Genomic DNA, 17,477 nt, shown 5'->3' on the forward strand with positions numbered 1-17,477 from the left:
TTCTGCACAAAATGCAGCCTGGGATTTGTACTTTACAAATATTTGTCTAGTTAGTCATTGTCACAGAGGCAGAGAGATAATCATACCTTTCCCTGCCACCAAGTACATTCTGCCTCCCAGCCACCCTGCTTTGCACAGACGGATTTTTTTACTTGCTTCCTCGGGGTAGGGGTGGGGCGGGGAGGGGGTTAGGGAGGCGGGAGTGGATGGTGGATAGAGGGTAGCATTTTCATGCAGTTCTTTGCTAAGAAAAAAATCTTGCTCCCTGCAATTAACTTCAAGATTCTTCATACGTCTCAGGGCATCCATTCTGTGCATTATCCTGAATAAGCCAAAGCACCATGGTTCATAATAGCCTGGGGGTCCACGTCCTGGGAGCAGGACTGTCGTAAGAGGTTAGTGAAATGGCTGAGGTGGCAGACTGGGAATTGCACCTTGGGTGGCCTCTCCTGTATACGTAAAAATCTCTTGGAGGACCTTGTTAAAATGTAGATTCTGACTCAGTACTGTGTATCTGGGGTGGTGAGGCAGATTCATGGCAAAGGGGCAAGAGGATGAGGCGGTCTGAAAGCCCGGATGAAACAGATAGGTGGTGTGAAGTCTATGGCTGCTGCTTCTGTCTTTAATGTGCAAGTTCACAGTGGTTCCCCACCATCTTGTCACTATAAATCTCAGCATTCACAGACAAACTGCCAAAGCAAGACTAAAGAGTCATTCCTCTACTTTTAAATGAAGTTTCAGAAAATTTTTTGGAGTTGGATGTTAGTGTCAGGTGCCATTGAATTGGTTCCTAACTCACGCTGACCCCTGTCATGTGTGGTTGATGTATTTAGTCCTTTGTTGCGGACAGTGTATGTTGTGAGTGGCTTCTCACCTGGGGGGCTCACCTGCGAGCACTCTATTTGGCAATATTAGGTGATGAACCACAGGGTTTGCACTGGCTAATCTCGGGCCTTAGCTTACTAGTCTGTCTTTGCCTGGAAGCTCTGCTCAAGCCTGTCCATCACGGACAACTCTGCATCACTGGTGGCATAGCTTCTGGCATCACGGGGACACACAAACCACCGCAGTATGTTTAACCGATGGGGGGTGGGGGGTGGTAGTTGCAGTTGAAAGTTGTGCTTAGCTACCACTAAGTTGAGGCTCACTGACAGGCGTGGGGGCCCAAGTGTAGAAATAGAACTGCTCTGTGGGGTTTTCTGGGCAGTACTCTTTACAGGAGCAGATCTACCTCGGGGTCTTTCCTCTTAAAGAGTCACTGGGTTCAAACCACAAAGCTTAGAGCTTAACCATTGTGCCACCAGGCTCCTTGGGATTGAATAGCCACTAATCAAATCATACGTATTTTTCACTCCCTTCCATAGAAATGCTCATCTCTCTTATTCAAAAGGCAGGGGGGAAAAAAACACAAAACACCAGAAGCCGTAATTTGCTTGGCCCTCTCTTCCTACCAGTTGGCCAGATATTTTTTAGACTTTTTTTTTTCCATATTAAACTCCTGAGGACAGAGCCTGCTTATATTGTTACTAGAAGTGGGGCGAGGGGCCTTCCTTCCTGAACCTTCTCCTCATATTGCTCAGGCAGTAGGGCTGTACCCTTTTCTTTCTTTTTTTCCTGGAGGATAGAACAATGTGTACTGATATTCATGTCGGTACAAAAGGATAATTAGGCCAGTAATGAGACAGTTCTCCCTACATCCCAACTTAAAAAGCTTAGTATTTCTTTGTTTGTTTTTTACTATTCATTTGCTTTTAAATTTTTAAACTTTTCATTTCCTTCTCCTCTTAGCTCCTGATAATGATGACCATTCTTTTGTCTCACTTAATTGACCTATTCTAGAGTTTTCATATACCCCCACCGGTCTGTCAGTTTGTCCAACTGTGGTGGCTTGTGCATTGCTCTATGCTGGAAGCTATGTCAAATACCAGGAAGATCTCCCACGGTGAGGAGGATTCAATGGAGTTTCCAGCGAAGACAGAGTAGGAAGAAAGGCCTGGAAATCTACTTCTGAAAAGGAGCCAATGAAAACGTATGGATCATAACAGAACACTGTTGTCTGTAGTGCTAGCTGCCAAGGAAGGCGGTGCAGGACCAGGCAACATTTTATTCTGTTGTGCATAAGGTCACAATGAGTTGGAGTCAACTCGATGGCAGCCAACAACAGCAATGGCATTTTACATAAATGGGATCATGCGAGTTTTGTCCTTTTACTCCTGGCTTGTTTCACTTAACAATAGACATTTCTTTTCTTTTTTAAAGCAATAAGTATATTGGGGGCTCATACAACTCTTATCACAATCCATACGTATATCCATTGTGTCAAGCACATTTGTACATTTGTTGCCATCATCATTCTCAAAACATTTTCTTTCTACTTGGGCCCAGCTTCTCATTTCCCCCCCTCTTCCTCCCCAGCTTCCTTCCCCCATGCACCCTTGATAATTTAGAAATTATTATTATTTTTTTCATGTCTTACACTGACTGATGTCTCCCTTCACCCACTTTTCTGTTGTCCGTCCCCCTGGGAGGGGATTATAGATCAATCATTGTGATTGGTTCCCCCTATATCCCCCCATCTTCCCCTTACCCTCCTAGTATGGCTACCCTCAATATTGGTCCTGAGGGTTTTATCTACCCTGGATTCCCTGTAGTTTCCAGCTCTTATCTGTACCCATGTACATGCTTTGGTTTAGCGGGGTTTGTAAAGTAGAATTGGGATCACTATAATGAGGGGCGGGGAGGAAGCATTAAAGAACTAGAGAAAAGTTGTATGTTTCATCGGTACTATCTGCACCCTGACTGGCTCGTCTCCTCCCCACAACCCTTCTGTAAGGGGATGTCCAGTTGTCTACAGATGGGCTTTGGGTCCCCACTCTTCACTCACCTCATTCACAATGATATGATATTTTGTTCATTGATGCCTGATACCTGATCCCTTCGACACCTCGTGATCACACAGGCTGGTGTGCTTCTTCCATGTGGGCTTTGTTGCTTCTCAGCTGGATGGCTGCTTGTTTATCTTCAAGCCTTTAAGACCCCAGATACTATTTCTTTTGATAGCCAGGAACCATCAGCATTTTTCACCACACTTGCTTATGCAGCCGCTATGTCTTCAGTGATCAAGTCAGGAAGGTGAGCATCATGGAATGCCAGGTTAATAGAACAAAGTGTTCTTGCATTGAGGGAGTACTTGAGTAGAGGCCCAATGTCCATTTGCTACCTTAATACTAAACCTATAAATATATGTACATAGATCTATTTCCCATCGTCATATATAAATATATTTACATATGTACATGCCTGTATTTAGACCTCGACAAATGCCCTTTGCCTCCTAGAGCAATAGACATTTCTATTGGAAGAAAAATTGCTCAGCCTGAGGTCTTCTTGTTCTGTCCTATGGAAGGTAAATCATTGGCTTGTGAAAGAACATTCTTAAATTGCCTCTAGAAGGACTTATTTTGCCATTTTTTGAGCTACATTAATAAAAATGAAACATCTATTTGACTGTTTCTGCAGGTTTATTGTTTTTAGGGTATTTGTTTGCTTTTATATTCACAGCTTACTTTAAGTTTTAAAAACACTTGGCCATCCGAAGTGACTTTTCCTTATGTTGCCATCGAGTGCTGCTGACTCATAGTGACCTTGGACAAGGTAAACGTGCTTCTGTGGATTTCTGAGATTGTATATCTATATGGGAGTAGAAAGCCTCGTCTTTCTCCCACAGAGCAGCAGATAGTTTCAAACTGCTGACCTTATTGCTAGCAGCCCAAAGCGTAAATCAGGACTCCTGTTTCCTTTGAAGAAACTGTTAAAATCACCAAGGATGACCACTGTTCTCTTTTTGCAAACAGGATTGAAATAACTAGCCACACCCACTCCTGACGATGATGAAAATACTTAGTAAGTGGTATAAAGGGCTATCAGTTTGTTGATGTTCAAATGGCCATATGTGATGTGGTTACCAGAGATGCACCCTCCGTCATTGGAATCCTGAGAAAATAACCCGGAAGTCATATGTATCTAGAGTAAGGCAGCTAAGGCATAGACCTATGCCTCACTTATTGACTATCCATAATCTGATTGTTCCACATTTACAATAGTGAAAAGCTGACTATGTGATTATTTTGCACAGTAACCAGGTGCACAGTAACCTGACAGCAATGACTGTTGGGGGGCCCCTGCCTTGAGGAGGGTCTTCAGAGAGGCCAGGCTGTGCCTACAGGTGGCAGGGGTAAAGGTGGGGCTGGCCTACTTGTGGCCCCAGACTCCTCCCAACACCTATGTGGCTTGAGGTCCTGCAGCTCGAAATTGCTGTGGGGCAGGAAAGGACATCATAGAAAGGGTTTGCATGAAATGTCTGTGAGCTTAACTTCTTCCCACCGTGAGCAGAACTGGGCTCAGAGTCTCCACCTCCTGAGCCAAGGAGGAGTGTCCTGAGCCGCATCCAAAGTCCCGGCCTCAGGCACGCCCCAGGCCCAGAGCACAGAGGTCCGAGCAGGCTGCAGTGATCAGAAATGCAAGGCCTGCAGGGGCCGGAGCAGAGGCAAAATTGTGGGCCCTCTCGTCACACCAAACAAGCAAACAAAAAACTCACTACTTCAGCAGTTGATACTGAGTGGGCGCTGACTCATTATCATCGACCCTATAGGATAGTGTTGAACTGCCCCTGTGAGTTTCTGAGACTCTGTTTACATGAATAGAAAGCCCTGTCTTTTTCCCTCCAGAGCAGTGGGTTTGAACTGCTGACCTTGCACTTAGCAGCCCGATGTGTTACCACTACACCACCAAGACTATTCCATAGCCCAGCTTTTTCCAGCAGAGGGATAATCCGTAACTTGTATTGAGCACAACAGTAAATCATAGCTGTTATTTCCACGGTCATATTTTCTAAAATAACTAACTAAATAAAAATCTGTCCAGAAAAAAAGAATCCTCCATTTTTACATAATGCTCATTCCCAAATAAGGCACTAGTCTTTGGAACCTAACCATGCCCAGAAGTGAGGCATGGGCATATGTTCCCTGTTTGCTGCCGGGCAGGCCCCTCCTACAACAGGGGGCTAAAGTCTGGGATTCCTGAGCTGAGACTCAAGACGCACTGTGCATCCATCTTCTCAGCGGGCAAGGCCACGGTGAGGTGGAGTCCACGTGATGGCGTTAGGTCTGGTTTAAAGTGTATGCGACTCTTCACTGCAGTTAGTGCCTGGAGCTAAGGACTCTGTACACTTGAACCCACAGGCTGAGAACACGGGACTAATAGTACCCTTTTGTGGTTCTTCTCTAGGAAACAAACATATAAAGATGAGGCTCTTTGAAAATGAGGACTCTGGGCCAGACACGCTTCTTGCCTTCCCTGGGAGAAGCCCCAGAGGAGTCCACCCACCAGGGAGCAGCTTGGCTGCCTCCTCTGAAGTAGGGAGGGGCTGCTGGGCTGCTGGTTTTATAATTAAAGGAGGCTCTGGGGGAGCATTTCAAACTGGGTCACCACAGACTGGTGTCTCTTCAGTCCCACCCAGCAGGAAGTGACAAGCAGATTGGAGGTTCTTGGTTTACTTTCCAGCTCGGCTTGTAAAACGACTTGTTTACCTCCATTCATCTTCCTCCCCGTTGGCTGAGCCCCGAGGGAGAGAAGACTGTGCGCTCCGATAGCTGGGAAATCTGTCAGCTGAGGCCTCTGATTCTTGACCCTGCCTCCGTGTTCAATCACTTGGGATGCCCTGCCCCATCTTAGTCCAATTAAGTCAGAATCCCTGCCGGCAGGAAACAGACAAATATGTTTTGCAAGTTTTCCAGGTGACTGTAATATAGATGAGGCTTTCTATTCTAGTAAAGAGTTACGGTCTAGGAAACCCATAGGGGCAGTTCTGTAAGGTCCCCATGAGTCAGACCCAACTCAGTGGTGGTGAGTTAGCCTTGGTTTTGGTACAGCCAGTGTGGAGATAGTCCCACTGTAGAACAGCATTGGCCTCGCCTGGAAGCAGGCATGCTCCCCAAACTCACTGCCATCAAGTCAATTGGACAAGGGAGAATGGCCCCTTTGGGGCTCGGAGACTTTGACTCTTTACAGCATAGTCATCCTCTCCATTCTCCCTGGGAGGAGCTGGTGGGATTGAACCACTGACCTGGTGCTAACAGTTCAGCGTGTAACAGTTCACTATGCCACCAAGACGCTTGGTTAGTTCTGTAAATTCTCAGGTTCCATCCTTGACCTACTGAATCAGAAACTCTAGGGGTGGGCCTAGGGATTGCATTAATAAGACTTCCAGGTGATTCCCATGCGCGATAATTTGAAAATCAGCCTAATCAAAAACAACTGGCAAATTGCTGACTGAACCAGAGAGAGCTCAATGCTAATCCAGGTCTAGCCAAATCCAACACTTTCATTGCTTCCTTAGTTCAGAATGATATGAGCTGAGCTTAGGGTAGTATAGCCGGATGGCAATTCTACATCTCACTATGACGCAAATAGATTAGCCCAGAACTTTACTCCCGAAGGGACAATTATCTATGGCATTTCAACAATAGAGACAGCTTTAACCCCACTATCTTCCTGAGGATGTTTGTTTAGCAGCAGCCTTGAGAGAACAGAAGTCTCAGCAGGGTAAAGGGCAGATTTTTTTCCCTGACCACTTTTGGGGTCAAAGGTTGGAAAAGTATGCTAACAGGTCCCTGTAAGAGGAGAGGTTTCCTCAACTTGGTGTTTCTCGGCTGAGACTCAAGCCTCCTACATACACGCGACCCTTCCATCTGTGCCGACACAGTCATAACTCCGCATGCCATCTGTTTACCTACCATTCCACGCAGGACCGTGCCTTCCTTCTTTAATATTTTTAGCTACTTAAAAGCATTCGATCTAGACTATGCTGTTTTCCCCACAGGCCTCCCTGCTCCTTCTAAGCATTGCAATGTTTATTACAGGATTTGCTCCATGTATGATATACTATGTCTCTCATGCCACAGCCAACATCTAGCTATGCCACAAACCATGCGTCTAGTTTTGCCAAGGAGAATGAAGTTTAGTTGTAGTATCAGATCATTCAGAATGTGGAGGAAATGGTGCGGGGGGCCACGTGTGACATTCTCCGGTTGCACAAAGGGAGGAGAATCTAAGTCCACGTCTGCCTGAGGCGGATTCCTACGAGGCAGAGCTCACACATGCACCTGCTCTCCATCCTTCTTTATACCATTCTGACTTCAAGTGTCTTTTCCATGAGAGTCTGCTTCTCTGCTGGGTTCAGCAATCTGTTGCAACGGCCACACAGAACTCACATATAATGCGCCTGATGATGTGTATTACTAGGGAACTCAATAGGTTGCCACAAGTCAGGATAGGGAAGCATTAAGAATACAGCCATCTGTCTGCAGCAGTGCCTCTCCTCAGCCATGCCAGCAGCCACGTCTCTTTTTAGGCCTCAGCATCTCAGATAGGTGACTGATTGGCCTCTCCCCTGCCTGGGTAAGTGGTACAACATTCCTTTAGTGCTGAAAAATGCCCAAAGGATGTCTCACTCTGCAAGCCAGTCACGTGCCCTAAGCCAATCAGCTTTACTCATTCTGTGGAAGCTCACCACGTTGCCTCAATGTCTCCCTGAGGCTCCTCTGCTCTAGCTCATAGCCTGGTGCCTCTGTTCCCTCCACCACATCAGGCAGGGTCTCACAGGTGCTCTTTTTGGTGGGATTCCCCTTCCTACTTCTGAGATGGCTCACTCTTAGATAGTGGGATGGTAAAACTGAACACTCTGCAAGCTAGGGTCCGTTATTTGCCTGCTCCCACTCAGTCAATTGGTGGGAGTTGTAAAGGCTACAGACAGAAGAGCCATACCAAGTAATGACACTCCATCAAAAATGTCCAGTTGTTCTTTTAATATGACCCTGTTTGAAACATCCTCCACAGGGAGGGCCCACTCACCCCAGATGATGCCCAGCTACCTCTATTAACAGATCTGGTGTTCAGGGTCTTAATAGCTCAAATAGAGTAGCTATGCCCTGAAATAACAAATCCTTTCAGAGGATGGCAACTTCTTTGTTGGGAATCTGTACCTTCTGGAGTGGCTTGGTCACAAAGGGAAGAGTGAGTAGATGAACACAAAACCCCAGCCACTGGGTATGATTAAAATGACTGTCTCACCTGGGTCTTCAAGGTGCACAACACACGCTATGGCCATACCCACGGGAGCCAATGTTGGAACTCTCACTAGGTGAACCAGACCCTACCTCAAACACACCTATAACCTGAGGATTTAAGACTGAAATTACATGGTGTGTGCAGAAACAGAAGACAGCTATACCCAGAGGATTGAATTGTCTACCTCAATGCTCTATTTGCTGTATTAAGATATGTGTTATTCTGACAGACCTGTGAGTGACATTGTCAGTGAGTGTTATTGTATATTTTGCTTGACCACCAACTCCCATTGTTTGTGCCAATGGCATCCAGTCACATAAGGATTTATTCTGTACAAGTGAATCATCCAGGTATTGCAATATGTAGAGCCTCCACGTGTTCAATCTTCTTCTCTAATAGTGTTTTAAAAATTAGTACCATGGGCTAATCAATGACACAATAAACAGAAGTTCCTTATGCTCCAGGGAGATGATCGTTAAGAATCTCTACCATAAATTAACAAGGATGTAGCTAAGGTGAACCAGGGATAGATAAAAAAACATAGATTCAGGAATGGATTTGGGGTTCACACTTAATCCTAACTCCAATCTGAGAACAATTAGTTCCTATGACATGACCCTGCTTAATATTCGCCCTCCTGAAGGAAACTCAGAAGATATGGGTGTTATAGCAAAGTGTGGTGAAGAAACTAGATGGTGCCCGACTATCAGATAGAATAGTGTCTGGGGTCCTAAAGGCTTGTTTCCAAACAAACAGCCATCTAAGTGAGATGTCAGCTAAGTCCACATGGAAGAAGCACACCAACATCCATGACCCCAAGATTGTAAATTGTATAATGCATACCTTAAGGAAGGAATAATATCAGAAGCTAAAATTGTGAGATTCTGGGGTGCAGAAGGCTATCGATGACAGTAGAGGCCGAGAATACATTTACAGGATCTACCCAGTGAATAAGCTTCCGGTGATTTTCCTCTGACCATAATTGAGGGATGGGAATAACCTGGTTAACAAGGAGAAAGTATTGGAGAGATGACTACAGTAGATTAAAATGATAAATTTGACTTTTATGGGTAAAACCTGTCACTTCATCTCTGATACACTTTGGGCTTGATTTGGTTTTCAGTATTTCCCGTGGCTTTTTTTTTCATATTGGGGTTTATCTCAGTTGTATTCTGTCATTGTTTGTAGTCTTGAATGTTTGTTATGTGTATTTCTATGTTTTTTTATAATGTTATGTGTTTTTCTATGTCTAGTATATGAAACCCAGGCTATGTGACTCTATTGAGACAGCAACTAGAATAAGGGTTCCTGGGGGGTATGGTAGGAGAAGGTGGGGGGGAGGTTAGACGGAGCTGATATCAAGGAGCTCAAGAAGGAAGAAAATGTTTGAAACTCATTGTAGTATCAATTGTATAATACTGCTTGATGTGATTGAACTATGGAGTGTTATTATGTCTGGATTAGCTCTTAATAAAATGATTTTGGGGAAAATATCATGAATAACAAAAAAATAAAATGGCTCCCCCAAATCTAAATTAAAATATTTTGTTCCAAGCATTTGTGATGATTATGATAAATTTAAAAAACAGTGCTTATGGAAAAATTAATAATGAAGAAAGGTTAACCTAAGTAATACAATAAAGAGGGGGAAAAAGAGCGTCAAATATATTCTTCTTTTAGTAAGTTATTGGGAGGTTAACTCATTGACAAGATAAAGCTAATTTTAAATATCATAAATATTAAGCAGGATGCAATGATGTCAATTTCTGAAATTATAAAAGGTTTAATTTATTTGGCTGGGGTTAAGGGTTTTCAATGATTACCAAAGCTACTGAGAAATAATTTCATAAATGTATAAGGACAGCCCAAACGATTGAAATCTCAGCAATTGAAATACAAAAGCCCGCGATGATTCCGCAGCTGAGAGGTTGGGACAAGCTGATTGTTTTGAAAGCTCTTTCTTGCCAGTAGGGTGTTTCTGTCTGAATTTCAAACTTCCATTTAGCTGACAACTTTAAATAGGCATTTCCCCCCTAACGTTTGGGCAAACCCATGAGCCAAGATGGGAAATTTAGCAGTGGGAGCAACCTTCCAATTTAAACGATGTCTTTTAACTATGGTTGATGTTCCAGATGAGGCAAAATAGAAATATTGCATTAAAAGCTCCCCATAATTCCTCACTTTGAAGAAGCTAACGCAGCATGCTCAGATATATTATGGAATTATCAGGCATGAAAATAATATACAAGTTTATGCAGGTTTAGTTTGCAAGAATAGATTTTTTGTGTGTGCAACCAATTACTGCGAGAAAGGCTGTAAAGATTGTTTTAAATAATTTTGGGTCCCTGTCTTGAATTTTGATGACAAGGTTTTGACTGTTTTGCAAGCGAGGCTAACATATCTTGGGGATATAACCATCCAGTAATTTAAAATCATAATTTGGCTTCTCAGGGCCAACTGACATCTTGATATAAATCAATTGGGTTGATAAGCTGCAATAAGCATGTTAAAGGCTTTTATAATTTGTAAAGACCCTCACATAAGTTTAGAAAAAAAAAGTAATACTTTGTAATTTTGAGAGCATCTAGGGTCTAAAGGAAATTGTAGGATACTTTGGATTTTTTTTTTTAGTACCCATTCCAGAATCTGCAGGACAAATCTTAAAAGGCACATCAGGAATGGGTTTTGGACACTTTCACTTTAGATTCTCTGGTTCTGAATCCTCAGTGAGTGTTGGAGGAAGGAACAGAGTCCAGGCAGTGTTTTCAGAAGGGTAAGCAGGCAGGAGGGTAGAGAGGAGCAGCTGTCGAAGAAGAGCAAGGGGGAACTGCAACAGCGAATGGAACCCTAGTGGACCTCTGACTTTGTAATTCTTCATGCTGTTCAGTTACTTCAGAACCTCCAAGTTACACTGGTTGATTCTATTTAGCCGACTTAGAAACAATATCTTTCAGAGAAGCTGTTATTATTATTTGTCTTTGAGAGGCCTCCCAAAGTTAAACAGGCTTTTCTTTCTTTTTTAAAAAAATCATTTTATTGGGGCTCATACAGGCTTTTCATCGCAATTTCTCAAGGCAGGAGCCTGCTTTCTAATTGGCTCTGCAGAGAATTTAATTTAGAGAGAACAAAGCTTCTTTACAGTAGCCACTGACCTTCTGATCTGTCATGTCAAGCAGATAGAAACACTCATGTCAACCAAAATGCTTGCTCATTTGATGAGTAAGAATCCCTGAAAGAGGCTCAGCATCACTCTTAGATTTGGCCTTTTCCATGTTCCTAAGGGTAGTATAAAATTGGCTTTGGAAGCCAAAACAAAAAGTCAGGACGCTACGTGTCTCAGAACTGGATGAAGGATTGCCACAGAATTGTAGCAGTCTCACGTGAGGGAGATTGTATCCCAGGTCTCCAGTTACGTTAAGTGACTGGGGGAACAATTAGATAGAAATAGAGAACAAGCACCAGCCACAATTCAAGGACTCAGGAATTCTCTGAGCAACCATTCTGACAAAATAAATGAAAAGCTAGAATAATTCAACCATTCAAAATAAAAATACAAATGACAGATTCTGAAATATTAGATTTGGACAGCATTGTGAAAGAACAAAACACCAGGATTGAAACAATGGAAACAAGAATCAATGATATTGAAGGTAAATCTTCTGGGGACAAAATACAAGAAGATCAAGTTATAAAAATGACCCAAAACACTGAAGGAAATCTGAGAATATTATGGGACATGATCAAAAGGAACAACATGTGCTTAATAAATGTCACAGAACAGAAAGAAGAAATAATAACTATTGAGAAAATAGTCAATGAAATATCAACAGAGCACTTCCCTAATATCATGACAAAACACAAAGTAACATTCAGGAAGGTCAGAAAACTCCAAACATAATTAATGCTAAAAGGAAAATACTTTGACATATAGTAATCCAACTTTCCAATATTATAGAGAAGGAAGCGATCCTGAGAGCAGCCCGGCAAAAAAGAACCATCATAGATAAGGCCAACTGATTAGAGTAAATTCAGGTTTTTCTAGCGAAACCATCCAGGCATGAGGCAATGGAATGATATATTCAAAATTCTAAAAGGAAAAAACCATCAACCAAGAATCTTATATTCAGCAAAATTATCCCTCAAATATGAGGGGAAAATAAAAGCATTTATAGGAAAGGAAAAACGAAAGGAATTTATAAAAATATGACCACCTTTACAAAATACATTAAAAGGAATTTGATGTGCAGAAAATATATAACAACAACAGACAACAACCTAAAAATATCAGAAAAGAAATTATTTTGGAGAAAACATTCTATTTAAGTAACACTCAATGTGAAACAGAGATGAATGGATTAACACTAGGAACCCTGGGTCACCTTCCACTATGAAGATTAAGTAAATGAATAAGAGCAGAAGGAATGGACTAGACAATAAATAGTTGAACAGAGAAGATATCAAACCATTCACATAATAAACATACTTTTAAATTTGGAGAGAAAATCACACATGCAAAAAATAACCTTCAAAGAAAAAATTAAAATCTAAAAAAGATGAACAAGATGAAAATCATATAAGCAAGATAATAAGATTAAAAAAAAAAACAGTACGGACAAGACAACCAACAAACAAAAGGAATAAAACACAAGAAAGGATCATGGAAATTGAAACCATTATACAGCAAAATGACACCAACCAAACCTTGTTCACCAGGAACAACACTGAATGTACATGGATTGAATTCATCAGTTAAAAGACGAAGACTAGCAGAATGGGCATGAAAACATAAAGCTTTGATATGCTGCACACAGGAAACACATCTTAGATAGAAAGATAAACAGGCTAAAACTCAAAGGATGGAAAAAAAGTAAAGCTAACAGCAGTTAAAAGAGAGCTGGAGTAGAAATAGTAATCTCAGAGAAAACACACATCAAAGTAAATGACATAATGAGATCACTATATAATTATGAAAACTTTAATTGAACAAGAAACCATAATCATAATGCATGTGCACCAAATCAAAGAGCATCAAAACACCTCGATCACATTCTTGCAGACTCATTGTTGCAGCCTATGCTTTTATACATCCCTGAAGTGCAAGAGACTTTCAAGACCCATTGGTCCTCATGCACTTCTGGATTTAAGCCTTTCCCTTAGCAATGTCATGTACGATGCTTGGGTCTATCGTGTTGGCTAGGTAGTGCTAGAATTAGGACCCAGGATTTGTCCATCACACTCCCTTGCTATGAGGGCAAATCTAATGATTTCCCCTTTATGAGAGAAGGAATTAGCTCCCAGTATAGTTAACCTGGGGGACATTTTGAACAGGAGCAGTTCCCAGCTTGCTCAGCTGCCATAAATCTCTCTGGGAGCAAATCTCTCTGTGGTCTTAGCTCTTGCCTTCAAGGCAGTCATGTGCCTTGTCCCTATAGGAAAGCAGCTCATGACTTAGGGTCTGATGGGAGTGATGGGTCCGTTTCTGGGATCTCCTGGGTCACCTCAGGCTGTAGAATCGAACCTTTCTTTGATTCCTCCCAAGACTGTTGCAGGGAGCAGTTAAAGCAGACCTGAAATGGCATGTGAAATTAGACTTTTAAAGAAGAAGTCTAGCAGCAAAGCTTAAGTGTGAAGCCTTTTCCTGTCCTGAAACCCGCTGCATCCTTTCCCACGCTCTAATGTCAGCGTCACTGTGATGGGAATTAACATATGGATGGCTGGAGTTCTATAGGACCTTATTATTGCTACTTAAGAGTGGAATAAAAAAATGCAGCAGTTAAAAGTAACACTGTTTAGACCAGGATGGACTCCTTCATAAAGGAAGACAGGGGGATGGCCCGGCTTTGCCTGTTTCACAGTGGGGCCCAGTCAGGGTCTTGACACAGGACGGACGTGCTGGCACAGAGGAAGTCCGCTCTTCCCTTGGTGGGATCTCAAAGTTTCCTGGGCCCATGACTATTTCTTGCTTACTTGGTCTTGCACCACTCTTTTTAGCAGTAACGTACTTTTTTCCATTCTGATTTGTCCACTTCAAATGCTGCCTATCTCTGTTTGTGGTCTTGTCATCAGGAATGTCGTTTCCTTTGATCAAGCGTGTTCCAACTAAGAAAACTTCCTGCCATCAAGACAATTCTGCGTTGTCGCAGCCCCATAGAACAGACTAGAACTGCTCCATAGAATGTCCAAGGCTGTGATCATTAGGAAATGAGGACTGCCACGCTTTTTCTCCCGGGGAGCTGTTGGTGAGTTCTAACTACCGATCTTTCTGTTCACATCAGAGGGCTTTAATCACTGTGTTGCCAGGGTTGACATCTTCTACCCACAATTGCTTCTTTTCCTACCCTATAAGTCTTGTTCCTACAACAAACCTTTGACATTACAAATCTCCTGCACAAAAATCTGTTTCAGTCAGAGAGATGATCTCTCTCTGTCTCCGTCAGAGACACTGCAGATCCACTGCTTGTCTGTCAAATCTGTTGTGTTGTGGCTTGCCTGTTGTTGGGATGCTTGAAGTTATGCCATCAATATTTAAATGCCAGCAGGATTACCCACAGGAGCCATGGGGGTGCAGGGGGTTAAGCTTTGGGCAGTCAGCTACAAGGGCACCATTCAAACTCACCAGCCACTGGGGGGAAAGATGAGGCAGTCTGCTCTTATAAGGACTTACGGTCCCAGAAGCCCTAATGAGCAGTCTGACTGAGTCTATAGGTTCACTATGCGCTGGAATCGACTGGACAACAGTGGGGAGCATTGCAGCACCCATGGTGGACAAGTTCCAGTGGAGCATCCAGATTTTAGACCTGCTAGGAAAACACTCTTGTCAACCTACTTCTGAAAATTACGGTAGCCAGGGAAAATTCTACGGGTCACAACAGAAGATTAGATAGTGCCAGAAGATGAGCACCTGTGCTTGAAAGGGACTCCGAAGAACACACAATGGCTGCAGCAATGGACTTGAGCACGCCAGCGTTGGTGAAGCTGGTGTGGGGTCAGACAACGTCCTGTTGTTTTACATGGGGTCACTATGAGTTGGAGCCAGCTTGGTGGGCATGCTGGGACTACAGAGGGATCATAGCAGAGACCTATTAGAATAGAGGAAGTCTGCTGCTTGTTATGGGAGCAGTGCTTGTTATGGGATGGAAAAGCTCTAGCTTAGCCCCCGAGACCTGGCTGGGTGGGAAATGGGCATTTGGTTATGAGAGAGACCATCTTTGAATTCATGTAGGTGTTCCATCCCCCAGGAGGTGGAACATAATTCCTCCCTTTTTCCATGTGGGCTGCACATGGTGACTTCCTTCCCAAGAGTACAGCATGGAGACAGGAGAAAAAATGACTAGTTTCACAATGGAGAAAACTTACAATGGAGAAACACTACTTCGAGTAGATCATCCAGGTCAATATCAGTAGTGGCAAGTCATGGTGCTAGTATATACCCTTGATAAGACGTGTACATCTGCTTCCATAAAGACGTACAGTCCTGAGACCCCTGCAGCAGTTCTACCCTGCCCTTTAGGGGCACTATGAGTCAGAAGCAACGCAACAGTGTGTCTTTGGAGGTCCCTGACATGAAACCAAATCAGAGATCCTTCCAGTGGTCCTGCCGCCTCAGCAGACAGGAGGATGACCAAGTGTGATTTGCGAATCAGATAGAAGCTGCTCCAGCTTATAGAAATTGCTTCAAGACTTCATGTCTTCCCATCATGATCTATACTTCCCTGATATGTTGTGTAGTTGTTGGCTGTAGAAAATGTGCTGCTTGCCCAAGACTCCTTTTAATTCTTGAACAGAATCAAACTGAATCCAGAAAGACTCCCTTCTGCTCACTTCTGGAGCATGCCAATAAACGGGTAAAAGTACAGGGCTTTTCAGCTTTTAAACCTGGACCTTGGGATCCAAAGCTCAGATCTTGCCAGGTTTCTCTTCCTTTGGTCAGGTCAATTGCTTTGGCCTATTGATTCCCCATCTGTCCAGGAATTCTGTTACTGTGTGGACAGCTTTGAGATTGCCCGTTGAATAAATGTTGACATAATCTTATGAATCTCCTGACACTCTTCTGAGATGAAGAACTGTGCTTTTGCATATGGTTTGTTGTTCAAAGAGTATCTATAGAAATTTGCAATTGCTATGTTACGTGAAAGGAATCCCCCCCAACACCCCGGTGGCATGGTGAGTTATGCATTGGGCTGCTAACACACGTCAACAGTTCTAAACCGCCAGCCAGTCAGCGGGAGAAAGAGGCTCCCGTTAATGTACAGAGTCTCTGAGAGTCAAATGGGTGTTTCTGCCCTCTCCTGCTGGGCCACTGTTAGAATCGGCCCATGGTAGTGGGAGGCCAAAGGAATCAACTGAGACAGTGACACTTTGATAAGCTAGGTGTGATGAACAGGGTTTTTTGGTTTAGAACAGGAATGCTAATACCCTGTTTTTTAAGTCAATGTCCTCTAAGGTGCATAAGGGGAACCTAGACTATGGGTTTTGCTATCTAGTACTCTTCCTATTAACTAGCACGTGCAGGGTTGAATTCTGCCTGCACCATGCTTTTCTCCTCGTGACTCCAAAGGATTTAAAAACCCGTCACATACAGGCTCGTAAACCTGCTGTGCTCATTTTCTTCTTCCTTCCAACCCGAAATGTCCCCCACCCTTGGTGAAATAAAGCACATTTCAACATTAAAAACCCTTAAAGATTTAAAGTTTAGAGTGAGATATGACACCGCTCTGTCTCAATAAACAACAGAAAAATGACATTTTGAAAATTGAGGTGGTTTCCATCCAATTCCCATAACTGGCATGTGGCACCCTCTGCGCGAATGTTTCTGCTGCTAGAATGCATGTGCTGACTGAAGTGAACGCGCCTAAATGCTATTGCCTCAAAGGTTTACTTTTATAGTTTCCAATTTGGCTTAATTTGGCGATGCACCATTCTGTTGTAGATAGGATGACAGTGAAAAAAGCCCATTTTAGTAAAACTTGTATACGTGACACTCTAGTTTATGATAAACATCTCAATAAACTCCCAAGTAGATGGACGCTTTTGCCATCATCGTTAATGATTTTATAGAAAGGAGTACTACTTCCGTAGATGATTCTTTGTTACTGGATTTTCTTTTTAATATTATTTTGTCCCTCGTGAGGGCTTCTCCCAATAAGCTTTTAAACTATTCCATGAAAGGCAGATTCAACTGAAGCACAGTTTTGTTCACTTTGGGTTGCCTATCCCCAGGTTACAGGGCGGTGACTGGATGAGCCCTCTGCTTTCTGGTTATTATTATTTATATGAAGAAAGTATTGTTTACTTAACTCTTTAAAAAAAAGGTTCAAACAGCTTCCTAATCGCTCCCTAGAGTAAACCCC

This window comes from Echinops telfairi, unplaced genomic scaffold (genome assembly GCF_000313985.2).
Source record: "Echinops telfairi isolate 266 unplaced genomic scaffold, ASM31398v2 ScPeMD7_7439;HRSCAF=8477, whole genome shotgun sequence".
Classification (NCBI taxonomy): domain Eukaryota; kingdom Metazoa; phylum Chordata; class Mammalia; order Afrosoricida; family Tenrecidae; genus Echinops; species Echinops telfairi.